This window comes from Equus przewalskii, chromosome 18 (assembly GCF_037783145.1).
Source record: "Equus przewalskii isolate Varuska chromosome 18, EquPr2, whole genome shotgun sequence".
In the NCBI taxonomy this organism is placed as follows: Eukaryota; Metazoa; Chordata; class Mammalia; order Perissodactyla; family Equidae; genus Equus; species Equus przewalskii.
Window position 1 is genome coordinate 53,128,882 of NC_091848.1, and position 18,626 is coordinate 53,147,507.

The window sequence follows — 18,626 nt, forward strand, 5'->3', positions numbered from 1 at the left end:
TAAATAATCATTTGGCATGACTATAACACAGTGTGTGGAGGTTAGAAAAAATAGAATGAGGGAGATAACAAAGGGCCTTTATATTTTACCAAGGGATATATTTTTACTTCATCTTACAGGCTATAGTGAAAAAGTAAATGATATTTGTTTCTTTTTAGAATATGGAATGCTTCGCCAATTAATTGGAATTCTGTGATACATTATAAGTAAGTCACTTGACATATTGGATCATGGTCTTACTGGAAATCATGTGTTTTCACTGTTCTCTTTATTATTTTTGCATGTACATTTGTTTTTTTATGTTTTATTTTGTTTCATCTCACTGTCTCTCATCTTACAGAATCCCTGACCTCTCTTTGTCTCTGTTCAAACTGTGTCCAAATTAAATTTTATATGGATTGAGCACTCATTTTCATAAAGACATACGCTTTCTTGTTGGACAGACATCACATGTGTCTCTCTTTCCGGTATCAACGTCTTGGTGAAGGAAGTAGTATGCGTCTACAGTCCAAAAGCTGTCTTAATGCACAGATCTCACTCACCGGACCACCCCGCTCTTGCACTACCTGACCACTCATTTGACTCTTCTCAGATATTTTGGGGCTGGTTATACTTGGTCATAATGCCTGTCTTTGTTCCTCTAGATTTGGATCTGTGAAACCATAGTGACTTTCTTATTTTATAGGAAAGACAGAATGAGAGGTGAAAGAGAACCAGTCACCAACTAAATGATTCACTGGTATTCGTTGTCTCAGCGCGCTGAAGTTCCCTGGGTTTATTCATATCCTCTGCTTTTGTTTCCCAGGGGAAGGAGTGGCTGCCTCCTCCCTGAGAGGAACATTCCCTGGGCTTGGCCTGAGGTGAATAGTGGGAAGAGGAGCTGTTCCAGAAATTTTGTTTGCTTTGTTAGTTAAAAGTGCATAGCAAACAGAGAGCATCACTTATAAGTTCTGCACCTTTTAAAAAAGCGCCAATCATAAAAGAGGGGAAGGAGGAGCTGAACAGAATCGTAACTGACAATGAGGCAACAATGTGACGATTATAAACACATTTGTATCCGGGGAGATGTGCTTTGCTAAGAAGACAGCTGTCTTTTGTGGGAGATAAATATTTTTCGTCTTTGAATTATGAGTATTAAATATGACTTCTGAAACTGCTGAGCTCTACACTCTGCACAATTTAAGCTCAACAAAAAAGTTTTTTTTTCCAAGAAAAAAATAACAAACATGCCCCCAAACCTAACCCCCCAAAATGTGTGGGTCGCCACTGAGAACATAAATAATCTAACTTCAAAAAGTGAATTCCTTCTCACTTAGGACATTCTTATGAATAATTGAAACTATGCCGCTCCCCTATGGGTATTATTATAACTTACATGTGAAATAGATGTTTGCACTCCACAAGTCAGAAGCAATGACTGAGGGTGAAGATTAAATTGTTGCCTGGTGTGGCCCATAGGTGAGTATCTACTCCTGAGAGGCAATGAACAACAGAAAAACGGTACAAATAAGAAACAGTTACTTTTTTCTGACCCATGAAATGATTACAAAAAAATATTCTAGAAAGGCAGACAGTTCAGCTAACAACCAGCATCTAGAAGACAGAAAGTTGAAGGATCCACCCACTAGATAGAATTACAGGGATAATATTTTCTCAAGAACAAATTGCAGTTGAACAAAGTAACGGGCACAAGCAGACTTCGGGAGGGGTGTAGCTTTGTTCTTGAGCAGAAATGTTTGTATGTAGCCAGTTGGTGGAAACACACTCCGCTGGTATTTCACTTTCTTCCTACTTGTCAGAAAGGCCAGGGCTGCACACCGAGCACAGGATCCTGTTTCTTTCCCGCTGGGCTTATTTGGTACGGAAGGGAAATTCTTTCAACGCTCCAGTGTGGGTGGCCTTCAGGAGCGACCTCCTTCATAGTCTCCTTTCAGAATTAGGAAGAAAGGAATTTTAAGCTTTGGCATCAAAAAATGCGTTTTATGATAATATTTTAGAGAAAAAAGAGCAGGATACACATCTGCTACGACACGGAAGGAAGATCACTTTGTTTCTTGACTACTAAACAAAAAATCACATTTGGTGAGAAAAATCAATCACAAAGATAATCTTAACCTACCACTTAGCTGCTGCTTGAGTTCCCCAAGTCTTCTGGGAGGCTATTACACCTCTGGTCTAAATTAACATTTATGTCTTAAGCTGGGAGCTGCTTGTAAAGGATTAAAATATATTGCTTTGGGTTTTTTTAAAAGTTTTTCTCTTCCATTTGCAAAAACTATTATTACAATAAAGAAAAGCTCAGAAAAAAGAAACTACATGAATCACTCACACTTCCACTACCCTAACCCAAGAATCTTCATAGATATTTATCTTCTGTATCTTAAGGACTTAAACCATTGATTTATTTTCCTTTTTACCTTATCTCTCAGGCTCTTATGTTGACATAAAAACACGCTGACATTTTTAATGAAACTTCACTTTTTTTAGCTTCAAAAAACATTTCAGCATTCTCCATTTACAAAATTGGCATTGTACGTATTGTTTTAAATACAGATTTTTAATAGGAATTTTAATAGCTGAATTGGCTCTTCATTTGTTAAAGTAGGTCTATCATTTTTTTGTTATAAAACTCTGCACTTACCTAACTAAATAAAATAAATTATCATGCTAGATAAACACCTTTCTAAAACTAAGAATAAAAGTGAAATTCTAATTCTCTGTATACAGAATAATGGCTCTAAACTTAATGAATGCTCACTGTGGCATAATTACATCTAATTTGTTCAAAACGCAATGTTACTCTACGAAAGCTATAAACATCAAGGTAATTTTCCCTTTTAATTTATCAAAATTCTGAATATGTTTCCAACGATTTTGTAGCTCTTAAAAATTGCATGAGAAAATTTACTGTCTAGGATATCTAAGACATTTTTAAAAAAGTGCAAAACATTTTAAATATTGTGTTCACCAAAAACAAAGTACACAGAATGAGGGAAACAGAACATCTTTTGATTTTTTAAATGTTTAGAAGGATATACAAAATGTTGACAAAGTATGTTTTATGCACACTTGTCACACAATCTAAAATATCTTAGCAACTATAATGCAATCATAACCCAGTTTTGAAAGTACATTTAACGAGACCAGTAGACAACATCTCAAAACCAGAATGCTTCATTGTGGTGTTTCTCCTATTCTGAGATATTCACGTGGAGAGAGATTTGTGTCTATTTTATTCTGTATGATGTTATTTATTATTACCTCTTTCCTCCTCTTCATTTTCCTCCTTTTCTTCCTCTGCTTCATGATTGATGTTAGTTGCTCTCTTGGGACATTCGAAACTTTCTTTAGACTTCAGTTGCAACACCTTTCCTACAATCCTTAAAGGCTTGCCTTACTATTTAAAGAATGCTTCTAAATATTACTTAAACTGGTCCTCATTTGAGCACATTTCCCCCATCTCCTAAGAGAGGTGTCTGGATGTGCAGCATTGCTGGGAAGCTGGTTCTGAGCCAAATAGGGAGAACCTAAGATAGCTTGAGGCCATGGGATCCCTTTTTTTAGCTCTCTTTTAGCTTGTCCATAATTTTTTATATTTTGTCATGTCAATGTTTATCAGCCTTTGCCATTTTATCAAAATTAAGTTTCTCCCTCTCTTCTTTTTTTTCGTTTGATGAAGTCTACCTTATTTCTGAAAAATCTCATAGAAATTTTTGCAAAGCTAATATCATGTACTGTCTTGACAAAGAAGGCATTTGGACACATCTGGCTGTGACTTTTTTAGAACACATTTTGACATGAGTTCCCAATGTGGTTCTCTAGTCTCTATTTAGTCTGTATAGTCTTTTAATGACTGCACAAGTAACTTGTGTACAATTAGCTTTCTCTTTGTGTGTATGTCTCAGTTTCTCTGTTTCTCTAGATTTCTATCTTCCAGCTCACTAATTCTCTCTTTCATACTGTTTTTTTTATTTCCAATGCTTTCTGCTTTATTCTTTATCTCATTAATTGTGTTCTTCAGCTCCAGAATTTCTGTTTGTTTGTTTTTTTAAAGTTTCAATCTCTTTGGTGAAGTACTCCTTCTGTTCATTAATTTTATTCTTCCTTCTATTCATTATTTTATTTCTCACCTCATTGAACTGTCTTTCTGGGTTTTCTTGTAACTTGTTGAGTTTCTTCACAACAGCTATTTTTAATTCTCTGTCAGTTAGATGGCAACCTTCTGTGACTTCAAGTTTGGTTTCTGGGGCATTGTCATTTTCTTTTTGTGCTACCATGTGACTGTAGTTCTTCATGGTGCTTGATGAGTTGTTCCTCTGCTGGCACGTTCGTGGTAGCAAACATCTTTCTTATTTGGGAAAGGCTTTGCTTACTTCGACTCTGGGCTCCTTCTGGTTGTATTTGAGAGCCTGCACTTTCCACCCTCTGCTGCCTCTACCAGAAGCATCGTTCATGCCCTTCTTATGCAGCTTCTGCTTCTAAGGTTGCTGGTGACTTACTGCTTAAAGTGCTGTTGCAGTCATGGATGTCACCACTGGCATCACCAGGCTGTGAGCAAGTCAGCTGCTTCTGGGGTCACCTGGGTCTTGCATTCTCCCACTGTGGCAGGAGGAGAAGGAGAGTGAGGCTGGAGCTGGGGTCATGGGCACCTCCACCACATCTAGGTTTCTAGGGTCTGCAGGTGCTGGGGAAGATTTGCCCCAAGCTAACATCTGTGGTCAATCTTTCTCCCTTTTCTTCCCTCCTCTCCCCACCCCAGATCCCTAGTACATAGTTGTGTATAGTTGTAAGTTCTTCTGTTTCTTCTATGTGAGCCACTGCCACAGCAGGGCTACTGACAGATGAGTGGTGTGGTTCCACACCCAGGAAGTGAACCTGGGCTGCTGAAGCACAGCCAAACTTTAACTGCTAGGCCATCAGAGCTGGCTTAACACTCAATTCTTTTAGTGGTGTGGGGAAATAGAACACTTGAGGAAATCAATGTGTTTGTGTATTTTAAGGAAAGTGATATTGGACTTTGTAGCAGGACATTAAAAGAACAGAAAATATTGTTTTCACCATTCTATTTTGAATGTGTCAACTGAGTCATTTTTTAATAGTAAAATTTATGTGTTTTACCCTTTTCTTGGATTCCCATCTTGCGATGGAATATGGGCAAAATAATTAACATCTAAAATTTTTTATATGTTTTTCACATATATGTTTTTGTGATTTGCTAGTTGATAACAATAACGTGCTATTTGATCATTTTGAAGCCAGCAGGACTGCTAATAATGAAAAGATTTACATATGTTTTCTTTACAAATTGCAGGTAGCCTCTACTCGTATTGCATTTTTAACTTCTTTGAATTAAAGAAAAATACAGCTTAAACCTATTGTCTAACTTAGAGTTGACATGTATCGTACTTTAAATTTTTTTCTAAAATTGTTCAACAGAATTGAATCAGATGTTTATATAATGTTATATTCTTGTTGTTAGTGGGATCAAAGGAATTCTGACTCCCAGAAACACTATGTAGAGCAGAACAGAACCCTGCCTGGTCTTTTTGTGCCAACTTCTCATCTTCTGGTGCTGTGTCAGACAATACTCCCCTGCTATTCAGAGGGTTTTCATGGCCAATTTTTTGGAAGTGGGTGGCCAGGTCCTTCTTCCTAGTCTGTTTGAGTCTGGGAGCTCTGCTGAAACCTGTCTACTGTGGGTGACCCTGCTGGTGTTAAAATACTAGTGGCAGAGCTTTCAGCAACAGGCAGCCACCACGGTATTACAACCAACAGACAGATAGTGTGGTTCCCTGACTGGAAATGAACCCAGACCGTGGCAGTGAGAGCACTGAATCTTAACCACCAGACCACCAGGACTGGCTATAATATTAGTTAAATTAGCCAATACATTAGAATCAGAATTAAAGAGTCTCAGAGTGTAATGAGGACCATAGAATATTTTCATTCCTAGTTCACTATAAGTCACCTACATTTTTGACAATGCTAATTGACAGATATATATTAAATACTGGTGATCAACTTAGAACTCTCTTTTTCTGAATTAAAAATCACTGTATCATTTTAGATCCTTTGTCATTTTTGTGATGCCTTACCTGTCTCCATTCCTCTGCCCTCTGTCAGCAAACCCAAACCTTATTATTGGATTTTCTGATATAGTGATAAAATAAATCCTATACACTAACATACTTTTTTATGTAAAAATTTACTCTATATCTCTCATTAAGTTTTTAAGAATAGATATCAGCCAGCACTCTTAAAAAAAAGAAGTTAAATTCTTATTTTATACTTTAATTATAGTTATAAATGATTAAATATGCTTTAACTAATAAATATGTCCAATACTAAAAATGTAATTTCTATTAATGTTTTCACTGATTTAATTATTGTAACAGTTTTATGTGTTATAAAATTATATTGATATCATATATAAAAATATCAATGGTGCTATCTAGTGCTAGTCCCATTGTAACTGTTCATTTGTAATAGAGTCCTTGGGATTTTCCACTTGCTCTGAGGTATTCGGTAATTCATTTAGCAGAGATATATCATTTATGTTCATAAAAAAGATAGTGGCTTATAACTCTTCTTCAGTGAGTCTGGGTTTTTTTTTTTGGTGAGGAAGTTTCACCCTGAGCTAACATCTGTTACCAATCTTCCTCTTTTTATTGCTTGAGGAAGATTAGCCCTAAGCTAACATCTGTGCCACTCTTCCTCTATTTTGTATGTGGGTTGCCATCACAGCATGGCTGATGAGTAGAGTAGGTCCACGCCTGGGTCCCGAGCCTGCAAACCTGGGCTGCCTAACCAAAGTGTGTGGAACTTTAACCACTGGGCCACAAGGCTGGCCCCCAGTGAATCTGTTTTTCAACCTGATTCTGTCATATAAAGGCAATGATGTATTTTATATGTAACTCAAGAATAACAATTTCAAAATTGTTGTTTTGTTGATCAATCAGTTAATATTGTAAACACTATTATATAGTTTCCAATGTACTTAAGTTTTACAATAAAATCTTGCAGATATTTTTCATCTTAAATCATGAACTACAAGGATTCATAGCTCTTTGGTGTGACCCTGACATCTCTTGCTAATGCATCATTGTTTTCTTCTTGCTAATTAGTCGTTGTTCTCCTCTGCTTATCTTTATCATGAATCTCTCTGATAGTTACATGTTTGTTACAGTTAGTTTACCCATGCCAGCACTTTCGTTTTTAACATGACTATATACGTGTATGGACTCTGAAGAATGGATTTGAGTGCATACCCTCATCTTCTTTCATTTCTGCCACCCTTTTCTGTGGGTCTGAGGATAGAGCTCTTTGCCGGCCTGCCTCCACCTGCCTCCTCCACTTGTCTTTTGAGGGTCTGCAATTCGAGAACTTTCAAACATTTGGTCTCAATTTCTCTAAGTAACCAGAATTGTTGGGGATAAGAAGGAAGAAGCCTGGAAAACTCAGTAATATTGAGTTGAATCTATTTATACTCCACTTCTACCAAGAAGAATTTGAAGGCAAGCCCTCAAAGTGGCTTCACTCTCAAGAGCTAATTCTTCGAACTGGAGGAACAAACATCTCTGTAGTCAGAGATGAGCAATGGAGAGATCTGTTTAGCCTACTCAGAGGGAACAACTTTAACAAGAAACACAGCTTAGAGAGAAATCTATAAAAGATAAAGTACGTATTCTGGTTTCATGAAAGTGGGCTGAATAGTTTAGTGGAGAATTTATTAAAAGCCCTATTAAGGGGCTGGCCCCATGGCTGAGTGGTTCAGTTCGCCCACTCCGTTGGTTCGAATCCTGGGCCTGCACATGGCACTGCTCATCAAATCACACTGAGGCAGCGTCCCACATGCCACAACTAGAAGGACCCACAATGAAGAATATACAACATGTACCGGGGGGCTTTGGGGAGAAAGAGGAAAAAATAAAATCTTTAAAAAATAAATAAATAAATAAATAAATAAATAAATAAATAAATAAAAGCCCTATTAAAATGGAATGAAAAGACATGACTAAAACTGTCATTTTGTAATCTCAATTAAGACGCCATTATATGGTCTCATTCTTCTGGAATGTATGTAGTAGAGTTGTGGTGGATTTTTATGCATTAATTATTGGAAAAAACACTAACTTGAAATGTTGAATACATGTGACCTGAATTATTGTCTTGGATGTCAATATAGTCAAGTTACTTAAATCATGGGGCATGTTACTTTATTTTTTATGACATCATTTGATTTACCCATAAATTTCAAAAGGTAGAATGTAAGGACTCTAATATTCTTTTAAAAATTTTAATATAAATTCAGATGTTTCAGAATTCTTTTTCTTCCAATTTTAAGCCATTTCGTTTCATTCACAGCTTATCACATAGTGACGTGTGATTTCTTTATTACTATGTCTAAGAGTAGTGTTGATAAAATATGCATAGTTACGTCAGCAAAGGAATTTTTTAAAAAAATCATAATATTGGAAAATAGAGTTTGCTTAAAATTAGGTTTTTCATGCGCCAAGTTATAGTCCAATTTTCCTTGATGAGAAAGAGTATGTATGTAGGAAATGGGACTGGCCTTAAGCATAGGAAGATTTAACAACAGCCTGCAATTTTATCATTAGTGGTCCATTCCCCAGTGTTAAGACATTACATATGCCATGAGACTCTAGTTAAACTACAGATACCTAAGCGAGATATTGAACATGGAATGATTAAAGTCTATAACAAATTAATTTACCAGAATAACTAGCAGTTCCCTAAAGACATGACTGTGGAACACATAGATTTTAATAGAGGGTGGTCCCTTGGGATATACCTGGAGGCAAGGCTTGGCTGCCTCTGACCACTAGAAGCAGAGGGTATGCATATCAACAGAGAGGATGCTTGCATCAAGGGGAATCTGGTCACTGGGTCCTGGTTTTCCTCTTCCTCTTATTGCTGTATATGCTTCTCTGTCACTACTGTCATCATCATCTCTCATTTTTATTAGTAACAGTGTCTCCTAACTTGTTATCTTGTTCTTAATTTTGTTTCCCTCCAATACTGTCTCCCTGTCATTTCCAGAACGTTCTTTCTAAAACACACATCCTATCATATTATAACGGAGAATATGTGAATTTCTTAGTTTGGCAGAGAATCTTCCTAGTCCAGCCTCTCCCTGTTCTCTGTTTTGCCACTCTTTCCTTCTAGGTCAAACCATCTAGAAATACTTGTTTCTTCACACAGAACGTTCTCCTTGCTGCCTCTGTGACTTTGCACATGATATTATAGATGCCTGGATTACTCTTCCACCCTTTCCTTTTCTACCCCATGAACTCTTTACTAATTTTTGCAATCACAGATAAAATGTCTTCTCCTATATGAAGGTTCCTTGGATTCACCAAAACAGAATAATCACTCTTCTTTTGTCCCATTTCTTTATCTGATACATACCTCTATTGCTTTATGGCCATACATATTGCAAATAGTTGACTCATTATCTCCTCCTTGACAGCAGGGCCTGTGTCATATTTGTCTCAACATTCCTACTTCTTTGCATTGTGGGGGAACTTATATTGGAGACTCAATAAATCATTGCTTAATTCAAGTGATTGGGTTCTGAAACTAGTCTGTGTCTCACTTTTAACAATAAGAAAACTTAAATTCTCAGTTTAATTCTGAGGAATAATTGACAAGGAATTCAAATTCCTCAGCTTATTATCTTCTTTAATCTCCTGATCTCTAAAATGTGAGTAAAAATTCAGAAACTTTAGAATAATGATAAGTTTCTGAAGTTGGCAATTAGACAGCTGTTAAATTGGTCCAATTGTGTGCCATAGACTCCATTCCCTGGAAAACAAACTCTAAGGAGAGAATTTGAATGTAGAATATTTACTGGTGAACGCTCTTAGGAACAGATCCTGGGAGGAATGAGAGAAGAGTGGAGAAGTTGACTTGTGATGCCATTGTACCAAAGGCCTTAGGCAGTCTCAAGGGGAGTTCTAGAGCTTGTATGAACATTCAGAGAGGTCTCAGAATGAGGAAAGAGAGCCCAGCCCCCACGTAGACCAGTCCTTTGATGTGGGATGTCCCAGAGAAGGAGGGTAATCCTGGGTGAGACAGCACCCTACTCTAAGGGCAAGTCCTAGAGAGCTCTCAGTTGTGACCTCTCAGCAGCCAACACTCCTAGCAGCTAGAGGAATGAGTGCTTCGGTTGTGGCAGGCGATCGGGGTAGTATAGCACACCATCTCCTACTCTGCAGTTCTCAGGGAGCTTCTAATTAAGGAGTGTTTTGGCTAGCCCTCCACCCGAGCCTCAGTCTCGGATAAGGTTGATTATCTGGTCTAGGACTAGCTGGTATCTAAAGCCCTTTCAATTCCTCCTCCAATGCAATTCTATGCTTTTCTTAATGTACTCTGCGCCTCTTTGCTGCTGTAGCCACTGGCTTTCATCTTATTTTTACGAGCAGTAGCTTCAGAAAAATAATTGGAAAAGGTAATCATTTAGAACCACACTAAAACAGATAGCTCACAAATAAGTACAATTAAGCTATTGTGTTTATTTACAGGGCTGCTGTTAAGATAATTAAAGAGGGAAAGTAATATTGTGTTTAGACACAAACAGTGGGAGGAAGAGGTTGGGTTTGTAGAACAAATTAAGCCACAAAAATATGCTTTACTGAAAAATATGACTCCGATCGACATATGTTTTTGCTTAACTGCACTGACTAAAGCAATTTCCAATGATAGTGACTCCTTCTGGCTGTTTGTATCCATCACTATCTTGTTCTCACTGCAACATTTTTAAAAAGCAGACTCTGTTGGATGATGGCTTTAGAAGAACATCATGTGGAAGCCAAGGAGAACAACAAACTGAGGTGAAAGAAATCACCCTAAAGTGATGAAAATTACGAGCTTTGGATTATAATTTATTGTATATGGGACATTTGGGGCCTTAGGAGTTTTCACATGAAGGGTCAAATTGGTAGCCAGAGAGACATAAAAGGGAAAATTTCCCATATGAATACTCCCCTCTTTCAAAAGAAAGAGAAATAAGATTAAAGGCAAGTTTTATGATACTGTCATAGGAGCTGGGTTTTTTATGATTTGGTTTATTTATTTTGCTCTAGGCATTATTTGTTTCATTTAACCCTTCCGTTTCGTTGGAAACACTACTGTAGCAGCCCCAGACGGTCAGTGCTGAACTCTAATTGGAGATCATAATAGATCTCAGCGGAATTAAGACATATGGTCCTTCTAAAGCTGTTGTTTTAAATGTAAGTTGGTGTTTCTTTTCCCAGTCATAACTTTCTACCATTGTTAAACTTTGTGTGTGTGTCTACGCAGGTGTGTAGTAATATAATTTAGGTATCTCTCTCTATATATCTCTACGTTCATCTCACATACATTGCCTCATGACTTGTCTCAGCAGAGTGTCAGCTATAAGAAAATACATGTCAAACATTAGAAAGAAAAGGCTTGAAAGTACCGGTATGTCTTACACAGAAGAGGAAAAAATAGAGAAATGCTTTGCATGACATGTACCAAAGTGTCCTAATTTCTCCCTTCTCATCTCAGTCCCCAAAACCTCGTTTGTCACTGGAGCTGCTCATCAAAGAAATGCCAATCCTCCTTTCCCAATGTCCCCCCCCCCCCATTCTGGTGTCTGCTGGCTCTCCTGCCTCTTTTCACTCCTCCCTCCTAATTGTGGGTTCTATTCCATTCTGCTGTACACATGCCATGCAATTCAACTGAAACTTTTCTTCTTGCAACTCTCTCCATCAAACAGTACAATAAAAGGCAAAGAAGCCTGCTAATGAAATCCACATTCCACCATTAATGGAGTACACAAGACAGAGTTTTGAATAATAACCAAATACCATCATTTCAGTGTCTATTGCATATAATTTTGCCTATCGTTAGCATCCCACAGTTTTACACTAATTAGACATCCAGAATAAAGGCCAATAAAAAAGGATTATGCTTTCAAAATATCTGCTAGAGAAAAGATGATGTGTGCAGACATCTTATTGCTTGGCTAGAGTAAGGATGTAATATTCTGTTTCCAGAAGGCACCCATATTAAAGATGATTTCTAAGAGCAGACCTGGATGGTTTAGTTGATATGGGAGAGATGACCACAGTGCTTTTCTATCTGCAAAGATGGTCCTCATAATTGATTCCACTTCCTCTAGAACTGACTTTCCTGAGCTTACTAGTTTACACGTATACATTTAAAAATCAGAAGCCCTCACATATATTTTAGATAATTCCTTTGACAATGTTGGAATAAACTTCTGCCATTTTTTGTCCTAGCTGACGCAATCTTCCCTTCTGTTTAAATATGTCTCATTTGTCTATTTTCTCTGTCATAAAATTCATTTACTTTGCTTCTATCTTGGTAGTCCTTGAACCGTTATTCTCTCTCATAGATGATGAGAATGAGACTCAAAATGTTAAGAGGCATATTGATGAATACACACTAGGATAGCTGAGCAAAGTTACTAAATTCCTTCTTTTATCTCCAAATCTAGTACTGTATTCATTATCCCTCAGAATCCCATTTAGAAGGGTACAACTGGGACATAAGCTATGAAAATAGGCTATGGCTAAATGTTCCACCTTAAGAAAATATAACAGTTGACGGAATGGGTATAGGAGGTGGGGATGCTGAATAAATAGACTTATCAAACTAACAAACCACATATATCGCATTTCTCCATACAGCAAAGATTGCCTTTGAGGTGTGGACTACCATTAACATAAAAGAAAAAGAAGGTTAATATAACATTTATTTCTAATGCATCAAACACTGTAATATAAGGACGGATGGGCGGAGGGAGGGGCCCATTTAGTTTAACATTGCTGGTCTCGTCATGCGTGTGGAGCAGATATGTTCTCATATTTCCTGCTTTGAGAACTGTGTCTACTTGTGTGGTAGGAATTTTGGAATCATATACATATACTGTCAAATGATTTTTGTATCTCAAAATGTTTTTATGCTCAGTATCCTGTAAAATCTTACATCTACTTGTAGTTAAGAAATCTGTTTCAAGAAATATTTGTCTCTATTCCATCCCACTCCCTCAGTTCTCTGACATTAATTCTCCCTTCCTTCCATGGTGCTTTTCCATGAGATAGGATCAGAAGCCTTTTACTTTATTGCTCTTGGCATCTGGAAGAAACTTCTTGCGTTTTTCTGCTTCATTGACGCTATCTCTTCTTCTTTTCTTATAGTTCTTGAAAGTCTCTTCTCTTTTGCCTAAAGCTCTCTTAATTTCCTTCTCCCTTTGTGGTTATTTAGCTGTGTAATTGTATTATTTAACTTGATAAATCATTTTGAGGTTCTGTGTATGTAAGTCACAGTGTGAATAAAGTGCTCCTTGAATCGGGTTTGTGAGTTCAATGGGAAATTTTACTTAAACAGCAGTTGCAATAAGTTGGATTCTTTTCTGATCTTTACTTCTTGCAGTTTAAACCAACGTGACACAGGAAAGGAAAAATTGCTCCTTCATCATCAACTTAAGCTTCTTTATATTGCATGTGTAGTTGATTCTGTATCAAACACGTTAACTGCCCCCGTCCCTATTTTTGTGAGTTCCCCTAAACCCTAAGATGATTATATTATTTGGAAACTGGTTGTCATTATATTACACGAACAGGCAAAATAACATTAGCAAGTGTCAAACTTACTAAGCCATATGTAATCCATAGAAACAATGAGGGGCCCTCCCCGTGGCCGAGTGGTTAGGTTCCCATGCTTCACTTTGGCGGCCCACGGTTTTGCTGGTTCACATCCTGGGGATGGACATGGCACTGCTCATCAGGCCATGCTGAGGTGGTGCCCCACGTAGCACAACCAGAAGGACCACAACTGGAATATACAACTACGTACAGGGGGGCTTTGGGGAGAAGAAGAATGTAAAAAAAAAAAAAAGAAGATTGGCAACAGATGTTACCTCAGGTACCAATCCTTAAAAAAAAAAAAAGAAACAATGCTAACTATTCTTGCTGTTTATTTTGGCTTCACTTTTAGGGTAACCTTCTGTGGCAGATACCGCTAGTTGTGTATACATTATCTGTTTCCTCTGGTTTCCTGACTAACAAAACCTCGATTTGTTTGCAGGAGCCAGGTGACCAGCTGCTCCCTGAGTTCTCTGAAAGGGAGGAGTGCCATAGGAGCTGGTTCTGGTCAATGAGATAAAAGCAGAAATTGCTTGGGAGCAGTGTTTGGAAAAAGATTTTAAAGGGGACAAAGTCATTTGACTTCTACCTGTTGCAATTTACCCTTTTTAATCTTTCTCATTCTTCCTTTGGAGAAAGAAAACCAATACCTATAAATTCAGCAATTACACTGTGAGGCTGAGGAAAACGGTCACACACTAAGAATGCTGGAGCTGAAATAAAAATTCTGGGTCATTGTGACATCACTGATCTGCCATACCAGCTCTGAACCGCCTGTCTGAAAACTTCTTAATAGATGAGAAAAAATAACCCCTTACTCTTTTAAGCTAACATAGTTAGGTTTCAGTTACATATATCTGCGTGTAAAACTTAACTATTACATTATCAGAATTGGAGTGGGTTAAGGGCTCCATTCTAGTTGGGCAACATGAGAGACAGATAATCTTATCTCACCTGAGGAGGTAATGCCCTGACCCTTCTCTTTGCATCTTCACAACCCATCAGGTCTGGGTTGAATGCTCTTACTGCGCTCAGTGGCACTGTTGCTTTCCTGTCATACGTTTCATTGTACAGATTTATGGTTGTTTGTTTGACTTTCATCACTTCTTACATCAGGTTGCCTGGGAAACAAACACTGAGACAGAGATTTGCTTGGAGGATGTTTATTGCGGTGTGCCCTCCAGATCCACACATAGGGGGACGCAAGGAAGAGGCACTGGGGGGCGGGAAGAGTTAATCTGTGCTACAGTCACAACAAAAGGCTCAGACAATCCCAGGAAGGCTCTGCTGCTGGGATAGTGTATCACAGTGGACTCTTCTGAGGCAAGAGCACTAGATTTGTCTATCAACTCATCCCTCAATACAACCAGCCTTTGGATATGGGCTTCTCCCAGGCAGGGAACATGAATTTTGGCAAGGAGGCTTTCTTTGGCTAAGGGCAATTCTCAAAGGGACTCTCAGCCAACAGCCATCAGCTATCAACAGTTTAGCAGCTGGAGGAATGAGTGCCACAGTTCTGAAGAGGGGATGTGCCCTGCGGTGGATGTGGAGACACTTTGCCCAAACTCCCCATTAAGGAAGCACTTGCTGCTCAGCTGCTGGGAATGTAGTCAGCAGACAGTTGTCATCCACCGGCCCCTTCAGAGACTGCCTCAGCTACAAAGAGCTGCCTTGGCCAAATTCTAGGGGCCCCATCCAGTGACTGATCAAGGTAGAGTATAAAGGCCTATCCATTTTGGCCCAAAGCATCAGAATTCCAATGAGATATTTCAGCTCCAGAGTCCCCATGAAATTGGCAGAGGTGTCCAGGCCTACATCACCTGCCCAATCCTACTTCCTCCTTCTCCCTTCTGCCAGTGTTGACCCTAAGGGCATTCCCTAGTAAATCTCCTGCACGCTGATCTGTTTCAGAGTGCGTTCTTTGCAGAGCAAAACCTGCCAATTCAATTGGCTTTCAGGCTGAGAATCGTTTTCATAGATCTCCTCCCAGCTCCGTGTTGAGTGATACCACATTGATGGCTTTAAATTAGCCATGATGAGAGTATTATACTTACGTTTTGCTTCAAATAATAAGTTAAGAAAACTTCTCCAGAATTCTGGTGATCTCTTTTATTGGAGAAACTTAAAAGAGAAATGATAGTGGGAGGAATAGCACTTCCATTCCTGCAACTGATTTTGAGGCTGCAGTTCTTAACTTCTCCCTCCTCTACTACCCATTCTAGATTTTCCTCACCCAGCAATCAATTCTGCTGGTTAAAGCAGCTTACCTGGTAGATAATCCAGACCCGTGTGTGCTGACAAACTGGCTCTCCCTAAATAAATAAGTAAATATTCTGATGTCTAGCATTTGCCAACTTCTGTGGCATAAATACTTTCATCATGACTAATTTCAAGCTATGAATTTTGTGTCAGTATACATATATTTTGTAGAACCTTGGAAGAGTGTACAAAAGTGGTTCTCAGCTCGAAAGCCAATAGGAGCTGTCTCCAGCACACCATTGATCTGAACCCTCCTCCCTGGGTGGTCTGAATCCTTGGTAACCATGCTTTTCTTTGACTATGGCTATTTCACTCACTACTTAATTTCAAAATTAGGAAATCAAATATCAAAAGACATCTCTGTGGATCAGAATGTTGCAAACATATTCTTCCTGCATCCTTTTGCGTAACAGTCGCCTCGCCTTCTGCTGATGGCCAGAGCCAATTCCCATCGCCAGGGTGGTAACTCCCTTCCTTGACTGCTTCCTGATGTAAGGAGCTCAAACAAATTGGGTGGCAGGTATTGCTGAAAGTCTAATGGAACTCTTGCCTTGTTTCCTGGTGTAAATGTCTCCTATTTGCTAATCAGAGTCTTAAGTGACAGAACCCAGAGTTGTGGGGACAGAAAGTACGTATATCCTATACCATCGCTGGAAGAGACATTTCTATATCCACTTTCGGTTCCTGAATCCACGTATTCTCCCTGTTGGAAATAGCACTACATAGCAGTTATTGATTTGATTTAAGGGGTATGCTACTTCCTAGATGCTTCTGCCCCCTTCCTACAGAGTATCATCTCTAAGGGAGTGCCTCATTGCTTTTAAAGGGCCATTGCATTTTTGTGGCAGCTTCTGGCTGGTGTAGTATGCAATATAACCAGTGGTTCCCATAGTCATGGGTCCTCTGATATACCTTCTTTGCTCTAAAGTGAGCTCTTGGTCTGAAGCTGTATTCTGTGGAATTCTATGTCAGTGGATCCAATCACCCACGAGCACTTAGACAGTGGCACTGGCTGAGACATTGTCAGCAAGAAAGTCTTCATACCCGGAATATAGATTAATCCCAGTTAAGATGAATTGCTGCCCCCCTCCAGGATGGAAGGGGCCCAACACAATCAATTTGACACCAAATAGCTGTTTGATATCCTTTAGGAAGAATGCCATATCATATGCTTGGTGTTGGTCTCTGTTGTGGCTGATTAGACAATTGGTGGTTGTAATAGCTAGACTGGCCCTGGTTTGTGGGAGCCCCTGCACCTGGGCCCCCACACAACCTTCACTACTGCCAGTTTGGCCTTATGTGCCTGACACTGTTAGATGATGACCCAAGCCTGATGATGTCAATGAGCTGCGTCGTTCTGCCTACTTGGTAGTTTATTGCCTCTTCAATGGTAGATGCCTTCTAGTGTTCATTAACATGCAATATAATGATTGTTACACTCTGTTCTTACCCTCAAAGATCCATTTGACCTTCCTCTTCCCTAAAGTCTCGTCCTCAGTTAATCTTTCTCCTTCCTCACCCCTGTGTCATCAACCAACCCATTTTCCATTGTTCAGGGTGCTGATATTTCTTCCCTCAAGTCAGTGTTATTTATATAAAAAATGGATAAGCAGGTGTATTGCCTGAAGTTCTTTCTGTCCACTGGGAGGTTCCTCTACTCATGTCTTTCACAGACTCTCGATGAGACTGTAGTATAGCAGCAGTGTATTATATTTTGTGGTCATACTCACATACTGAGCCAATCCACTTATGAACCCAGTTTGGCTATGTTTGTTCTCCATCAGCAGGTCGTAAAAATCTCCCGTGTTCCCACATGTGACTATAGCTGTGAGATAAGGAAGAAGCCTCAATAAAACAGAGATGGATGATATGGGGAATTAGGTCATTTACTTGTGCGGTTTACTTGGGACCGCTGGTGTCCCACTTGCATCATACAGTGGATCGCTGTTGAACTTATCATGGCTTCATGTATCTGACAGAACCTGTCTCTTGACGGGCAGTTCTGGACACATAGTTAATTGCCATCTCACAGTCAGGTGTTTTACATTAGGGCCCAGTAGGAGACGATCTGCTCCATATGGCATGGCTTTGATCCAGAACCCCAGGAGTCAGGGTTGTAATTTTTCTTCCACAGTTTGCCATAAACTCTGCACAGCGCTTTTCCCATCATCAATACTCCTATACCTTAGGATCTGCAGCAGTAGGGCTGCTTGCATTGTGCCCTGATCCTCCTGTAGAACCTTTTCTTCTCTGGGTCCCACTCAAAGCTGGCAGCCTTTTGTGTCACTTGGTAATTGGGCTGGAGCAACATATTCCCAAGTTGGAATACACTGCCTACAAAACCCAAATAAGCTTAATGGGCATTATGGTCTTTTGTTAGTAATAGAAGATGCAAGTGGCAATAATTTGTCCTTTCCTTTGTCCTGTCATACCCATGAGTGCTGGACTTCTAAAAATTACACTCTTCTCCTTCAATCGGTAGATCATAGGTCTGAAAATTGGCTCAGTATGAGAAACCGGGCAAGAGATTATGGCTTTTTTGGGAGGTGGTAACACTTAACCTGCCAAGGATCTATTCTTGATTTCTTTGATTTTATATGTTGAGCAATATCCTTTTGCATCCTATCATGCCCATGGGGTACAGTGTTCCGTTACTTATTTCCACAGCTTTCTCCGATCTGAGTTCCTATAAGTGCAGGTCCAGAGAGT